General features: G+C 44.7%; 1 pseudogene; it reads left to right on the top strand.

The window, feature by feature from the left end:
• The first annotated feature begins 5,794 nt into the window (after window positions 1-5,794).
• On the top strand, window positions 5,795-7,807 carry LOC119274181 (annotated as a pseudogene).
• The last annotated feature ends 361 nt before the right edge of the window (window positions 7,808-8,168 follow it).

Genomic DNA, 8,168 nt, shown 5'->3' with positions numbered 1-8,168 from the left:
TCCTTTCCCTTCAAGTCAGCCGGCCCGTGCCTCTGCTTGTTTGGACTAGAAACTTCCCCCTGGTCAAATTTTCCTTCCATGCCAGTGCGGGAATCAGCCGGGGTATTGAATTCCTTGTTGAGATTACGCTTTGTGGGAAGATCACGCACATACCCAAATATTCTCCTTCCCATATCCGCATCACTTGACCTAGCACTCCCCTGACTGTTTGTACTACTTGCTGCAGCTCTATGAGCCCCTTCCTTTATTGAAGTCGAGCGTCCCGGCGAGGCCCTTAGCCACTCACCCCATTGCTGGTCAGATTCGACCGGGGGCACACACCCTTCTGCACCATGCATAAGGCGTCCACACTCGAAGCAGAAGTGAGGAATTTTTTTCATATGCAAAATCAAACCAAGTCTATTCTATATCATCATCTGACTTCTTGAGATAGAACCCTCTAACCAATGGCTCAAAAACAGAAAGTTTGGCCCTAAACCGCAGGTTCGTACCTTTAGCGAACCCATCTTTCTCAACATCCACCCGGACTACTCCGCCAAGCCAATTCCCAAGAGCTTCGCCAAATGCCTTTGATCTTTTATCAAGTGGTAAATCTGCAACTCTCACCCACGCCTCCATTGTATCGAAAATCATCTCTGATGGCCTTGTTGCTCCATCATAGTCCTTCAGTACAAGCACCTTGAAGTCAAACTTCCATGGGCCATTGTTCAAAGCATGTTTCCAGTCTCCTTCGCTTCCAAAGTTCACCAGGAAAATATTTGGTCCAACAATCTTGAACTTGGCCTCCCTGTGTAGACCCCAAGCCCTAGGCATCGCCTTCTCCAGAGCACACATGTTTATAGGTCTTGGAGTAAACGCTTTCCCAATTGCAGACCACTTAGCTGCCCTAGGTTGCTCCTGCTCGGATTCCTTGAATATGAAACCTACAGCCTCCTTTTCTGCCAACACTAGGCCACCCATCCTCGCCGTCAGGCCCGCTGCCTTCGCCGACACCTTGCCATCCACAGGGGACCGCGAGGAGTTCCTGCTTTGAGCGCCCAGTGGTGTCTTCATTGAAGGTGCCGATGCCGGTTGTGTCGACGATCTAGGTGTTGCCCTCATCTTCGCAGCTGCAGATAGTCCATGCGACACGTCTACTCCGTTTCTTGCCTTCTTCGCCATGGCACCACCACGGGAGAGAGAACCCTGCCGATCCGCATGCAGGAGGGCGCCGTCGCCCCTCCATGCACTACCGGAGTACCACCCCACCACTGTGGGGAAACCCTAACCCTAGCTGCAGGGACGATCGCCTTGCAATCGCCCGTCGCCGCCTCTTCGTGTTTTCCTCACGAGGTGGACCCGCTTGCTCGATGCACCGCCTTACACCTACACGCCTCTACACATGCAAACGCCCCTCCCCTGAATTTCACCAGGGTGGGCCCTGGCCACCCCTCCCCCAACTCCAATCCTCAAACCCCATGTTGGATAGTAGGTAAACTTCGTAATAGAAACTACGATAGGTGTAGCAAAGACCGGTCAAGTCCCTCCTGATGAAAGTATGTTGGCAGCCCAAATGCAACCCATAAGTCCAACATGCATGAGTATTTTTACTCCACCAAGTTTTGGCCGGACCTAGCACATCCCCTACATATAACAGAGTATTTTTTTTCATTTTCATATCATTTTCGGCTATCGAAACATATTTCATTGAAGGACACTGATACATTGGAGTACATAATTTACCAATTCTTCGCTATGAGAATGAAAGCAAAGAAAGCAAAAACCACAATTAGACACTTTAAAAGATATCCAACGTCCATAACTGCTTCCACTAGTTGGATTAATATTTCGAGATAAATGCATTTTTGCCCTTAGTCGAAACCACCCCATGGGTTTTGCTCTTACTTTTCGGCTCTGCTCAGTTTTGCCCTTAGATTTGCCACTGAGGTCATCCGATTGCCCTTTGACCATTTGATCTATACTTTAAAAATCTTTACCTACTTATAAACCACCAATCGCTTCTGGTCGTCCGTCAAAAAAATTGCCCCCGAAGTTCGCATTAATTACCCACTACGCCACCGGTAAGTGAGAAAAACGGTTCGCTGTGGCTGCATCCGCGTCGCGTCTGGTTCATATAAAGCAACACTCATTGATATATCAAGTATACGTGACTAGCCCGCTGGTTGGAGCCCAGGTCTTGCCTCAGGTAGACCTGGGTTCGAACCGTGCTCTCCTCCGTTTTGTTTTTTCTTTCTTTTCTTTTGGCTGCACCACGTAATATTCAGTTAATAAGAAGAAATCCCCTCGCATAAAAACATATCATACATATGTGCTTCACTGGTTAGAGCCTAACTCTTTCAACTGGGAGACCTAGGTTGATTTTAGAGGAATTCATAAAAGTATTGATCTAGAGCTTGAATGTCTGAGCAACTCAACTTAATTGTTAAAACATATTATTATTTCTGAACATATAATTTCTGCGCTCCCTAATTGTTACAGAAAGGAGAATCAAGATCTTTGTTTATATGTTGGATACGATTGTTGGTATAATTTCGTGTGGTCCTTTTCTTTTGTCAGATTGTATTATATATACAGACTTCCATGATACATATATTGCTGTCGCTTGAAATCAACTACTTTTGAAAGAGGAACAGATGTATGTATTAAAATTACAGCTCACTAATCTGGCCGGATCTTGCATGTCCAATTCCATGCACTCTTCGGAGCAGCTCTCTCTGCCTCCCCAAGCACTTCTCTCTCCCCACCCTAGCTTGAAGACGAGCTGCACCCAGTCGGATGGATATAGCCAGGTACTTACGTGAGACTGGAATTTATTCCTGATAGATAGTTATTGAACTGACAACCATTAAAAGCAGCGCTGCGTACATATGGCATCTATAAAAGGCGTCTTCTCTAAGCTCTCGATCAGTATATCTATCATGTATTCATGTATTCGAACCGTGCTCTCCTCCGTTTTGTTTTTTCTTTCTTTTCTTTTGGCTGCACCACGTAATATTCAGTTAATAAGAAGAAATCCCCTCGCATAAAAACATATCATACATATGTGCTTCACTGGTTAGAGCCTAACTCTTTCAACTGGGAGACCTAGGTTGATTTTAGAGGAATTCATAAAAGTATTGATCTAGAGCTTGAATGTCTGAGCAACTCAACTTAATTGTTAAAACATATTATTATTTCTGAACATATAATTTCTGCGCTCCCTAATTGTTACAGAAAGGAGAATCAAGATCTTTGTTTATATGTTGGATACGATTGTTGGTATAATTTCGTGTGGTCCTTTTCTTTTGTCAGATTGTATTATATATACAGACTTCCATGATACATATATTGCTGTCGCTTGAAATCAACTACTTTTGAAAGAGGAACAGATGTATGTATTAAAATTACAGCTCACTAATCTGGCCGGATCTTGCATGTCCAATTCCATGCACTCTTCGGAGCAGCTCTCTCTGCCTCCCCAAGCACTTCTCTCTCCCCACCCTAGCTTGAAGACGAGCTGCACCCAGTCGGATGGATATAGCCAGGTACTTACGTGAGACTGGAATTTATTCCTGATAGATAGTTATTGAACTGACAACCATTAAAAGCAGCGCTGCGTACATATGGCATCTATAAAAGGCGTCTTCTCTAAGCTCTCGATCAGTATATCTATCATGTATTCATTAATCACTACTATATATATTAAATATACGAGTCTCAAATGCCCAACTTGTTGCGTAGATGTCGTCCTCGCCTGTCGCCGTGTCCCAAAAAACCGCACCGCTACTCACTACTACTACTTAGAGGCTTAGATACGAAATGAATATAGTCGAGTAGGGCATTTTGGAGATCGAGCTCCATGGAGCCCTTTATTTTGAAAAATTTAAAATTCATAAATTTCATTTCAAAAAAATCTGGAAAAAAAATACACATGTATGAGAGGATGTAAAGTGTATGTGTGAAAAAATTCAGGATGAAATACCTTGAATTGTGAGCTGCTCCCCAAAAAAAAATCATGGACTTTAAAAATGAACAGTACATATGTTAGAAAGCCTTAGATTTGTCTTTTTTGTGTAGCTCACATTTTAATGTATTTCCACCTGAAAATTTGCACACATGTACATTATGTATCTAGATATATCTGTATTTAATTTCAGAATTTTTTGAAACTAAAAATTTTGAATTTTGAAGTTTTCAAATAAAGGCCTCCATGGAGCTCGGTCTCCGTTTGGCATTTTTGCAACTTGATGAGGTTCTGAATTAACTTAAGGTAGTGTGCTTGCCTTTTTATGATATATGGTGTAATAAATTTGTCTCCTTTAGTATTTTTTGTACTAAATGAATATAGTTCTAGCTGTTCCCTAAGGTTTTTTTTATTTCTGCTTCTTATATTGTGATAGCATAGGTGCGGCATATTCGTATTAAATCTGAAACATATGTGATCTTAAATTATTTTGGCATAATCTAGAATTTATTTCATGGGCTTAGTTTGTACTTTGCCATTCTATGTGAGAATAAGATGTATTTTTAATTATATACTCACATATGGTCATCTGATTAAGATTTGAGTATAAGCAAGCGATTGTCAAAGTTGTCATGAAAAACACTAGGCTTCTCATTACAGTGGATGGTAAAATTTCTTTTACACTGATGTTATGGGTGCGTGAAAGCGGTGTGCTAGAGTGTTATTACCAAGTTCATCATCTTATGATTCATCGCATTTGCCGTGACTAGATGGACAACTTGACCACCATCGGCGGCGGTGACCAAGAGGAAAAGCTGCAACGTGGATGTAGCAAAAAGGATGTGCGAAGATTTGTTTCTCCCGTTGCAACGCACAGATTTTTTAGGTATAAGAATTCATCTTCAAATGGTGTAGGAATCCACGAAATACCATTCCCTGGTTTCGTAATTTTGATATTCCTAAAACCTATTAGGATTTATGATCTTTTAGAAAAAGAGAGGATTTAGGATGCATATCCGAAGGAGATGTGCATCTACCGTGTTCTTCAGCGGTTCTGATAGAGTAATTTTTCTAAATTGATTTGAGATGTCGAATATGCTTATACTTGTGGTTCGCTTCATGGTTCCCTGTAGAACTGAATGGAGAAAAAAATAATAATCAAACAGATTTAAGTTGCTAAATTATAATTAGTTGAAAAAGGTATTATTTTGTCTATCCATGCTTATGCTTCTTTTTTATCAGCAAAAGAAGCTGTGTTACAGGAATCTCCTTCCTCACATGGAGTGTGATAAAAGTAGCATGGATCTTATTTTGTAATGTAAAATTTCAGTTTTAGTAGGTTTGCATCTGTTTCAAAGGTATTGCTTTTCAGAGATAATTAATGATACAATTAAGAAAAATGCAAAAAAAATCTCCCGTTGTAACGCACGGGCATTTTTCCTAGTTCATAATAAAATTCATATACACATACAAATTCACAACAAATCAAATAAAAAAATGACTTGTTCCCAGGTCACGACCTGGTCGCCACCCATTCCTCGACCCCATCGACCTGAATTAATTCCTGGCAAGTGGCAACTAGACAGAACTAAACTCGATCTTAGGTATTCCTATACGCATACAAGCACCATTCCTTTAACTAATCTGATCACGCGGCAGTTTTGGTTAATTCCAACATCGTGTCCGAGGTTATATATGCCGGTCGATCCTAGCTGAAGCTTGCCGGGCGGAGCTTACACCAAAACTGAAGCTGGCAAATCCATCTGTCTATGTAGATATCTAGCACTCGCACTCCCATCCCGTACCGTCCATCTCCCAAATCGCCAAGCAGCAACAATGGCTGCCGCAGTCATGAGCCCTCACCACCTTCTCTCCGTCTCGGTGTACATCATCATCTGGCTCTGCTATTCGCCAGGTCTGGCTACCGCGCTCTCCTTCAGCTTCAACTTCTCTAGCTCCGGCTCCGGCGACCTCTGCGACACGGAGCTCAAGTGTGAACGTGACACGCGCATGGGCTCCGGCGTCATCGAGCTAACGAAGAACGAGAATGACGCCAACATCTTCAGCATCGGCCGGGCGTCCTACGCGCGCCCGGTGACGCTCTGGGACAACGCCACCGGCGAGGTGGCCAGCTTCTCCTCCAGCTTCACGTTCCAGATCAGGCCCAAAAACGGGTCGAACGACACTTTTGGCCTATGTAACTCGAACTTCACTACCACTACCGACGGTAGTGCTGACGGTATGTCTTTCTTCCTGGCGCCCTTCCCGTTGAGGCTACCTACCAACAGCTGGGGCGCGAACCTTGCTCTCTTCAATGACAGCAACCAGTTCAATGCCACCGGCGAGGACCGGATAGTCGCGGTGGAGTTTGACACCTACCTCAATCGCTGGGACCACAGCGACAACCACATCGGCATAGATGTCAACTCCATCGACTCCAGGGCCTACGTAAATGTGACCAAGCGCCTTGTCTCCGACAACGCCATCATGACCGCCGAGATCAGCTACGACAACCATACAGGTAATCTGGCTGCCCGTCTCCAGATCCAGGGAGACGGGCCTCCATATGACGTGTCTACGTACGTGGACATGAAGAGAGAACTGCCCCAGCAAGTTGCAGTCGGCTTCGCCGCAGCAACTGGTTTCTGCGCCGAACTACATCAGGTGTTATCTTGGTCGTTTAACTCCACTCTAGATGATGCCACCGTGGCTACCAATACCATTCCACGACGACGTCGACCACAGGTACCTGTCCTGGTGCCTTCAGCAGTAGTAGCTTTTCTCGTGTTGCTATGCGGTGCCGCTGCTGCTGCCCTGTTAGTCCGTCAGCGACGCAAACATGAGCAAGCTGGGTTCAAGAAAGGGGTAGGCCCTAGACAGTACTGCTACCGTGAGCTCGCGGCCGCCACGAAGGATTTCGCGGAGGAGCGGAAGCTCGGGCGAGGGGGCTTCGGCAACGTCTACCGGGGCAGCAGCCTCAGCGACCAAGACAGCCCCGTGGCCATCAAGCTGTTGTCTGCGGAATCGTCTGTGCAAGGAAGGAGAGAGTTCGAGGCAGAGGTGAAGTTCATAAGCCGACTGAGGCATCGGAACCTTGTGCACTTGCTAGGTTGGTCCGACAGCCGAGAGGTCTCCTGCTCGTCTATGAACTTTTGCCGGAAGGCAGCCTCGACCGGCACATATACAACACCAATCGTCTGCTTACTTGGTCCGAGAGGTACGTATAAAATCATCATCAAATTTCACTCCCTTTTTTTACCGTAATTTCACTCCCTTTTTTGGATCATTTCCATTATTATAATTTAATCATGAGGCAATTAACCTACACATATGGTGTACAAATACAAAATTATTCTTGGACTGGGATCTGCAATACACTACCTCCACACAGAGTGTGATCAACGCGTGCTCCATGGTGACATCAAACCCAACAACATACTATTGGACTCGTCACACAACACCAAGCTGGCGGATTTTGGACTAGCGAGGCTCATGGACCATGGAGCCGGCCCGCAGACAACTCAAGTTGTCATGGGCAGTGTGGGGTACATAGACCCGGAGTTCATCCTCACACGCCGGCCGAGCCCAGAAGCGGATATCTAGAGCTTCGGTGTTGTTCTGTTGGAGGTCGTGTCTGGCCGGCGTCCGGTGATGGATATGGATCAACCGGACGACAACGCCATCCCCCTTTTGCGGTTGATCTGGGACCTGTACGAGACGGACACCATTGTTAAAGCGGTGGATGAGAGGCTCCTCGGTGACGATGGCGACTATAAGTCACAGATGCACCGTGCACTGGTTGTTTGGCATTGGTTGTTTGACGATGGCCTCGACCCGGGTGAAAGGATCGATATCGTAGACTAGAGGGGGAGCGAATAGGCAACTACAAATTTTTAGCCTTTCTTAACAAATTAGGTTTAGCAACAAATAAGTTGTCTAGAAATGCAACTAGGAACAACTACGTGTAAATATCTCAATAGAGTATCGTCCCAAGGAAGAGTAGGAGACGAGGGTTAATGTGAGTGTTGAGTTGTCACAGGTCTCATATTAATTGGTTGTTTTGGTATCTGCAAAGATTATGATTTGGACGGAACAAGTAGTTGAGGTGTAAAATAAAGTGGCTATAACTAAGGTTGATACTAAAGAACAAAAGTAAGGAATATAAAAATAAATGACGATTTTCCTGCAATGAGTAGAACTTAGGTGTGGAGAAATTCAGTTCACG

This window comes from Triticum dicoccoides, chromosome 3B (assembly GCF_002162155.2).
Source record: "Triticum dicoccoides isolate Atlit2015 ecotype Zavitan chromosome 3B, WEW_v2.0, whole genome shotgun sequence".
Taxonomy (NCBI): Eukaryota; Viridiplantae; Streptophyta; class Magnoliopsida; order Poales; family Poaceae; genus Triticum; species Triticum dicoccoides.
The sequence above is the reverse complement of the archived record's forward strand: the minus strand, read 5'-3'. Positions and strand labels throughout refer to the sequence as shown.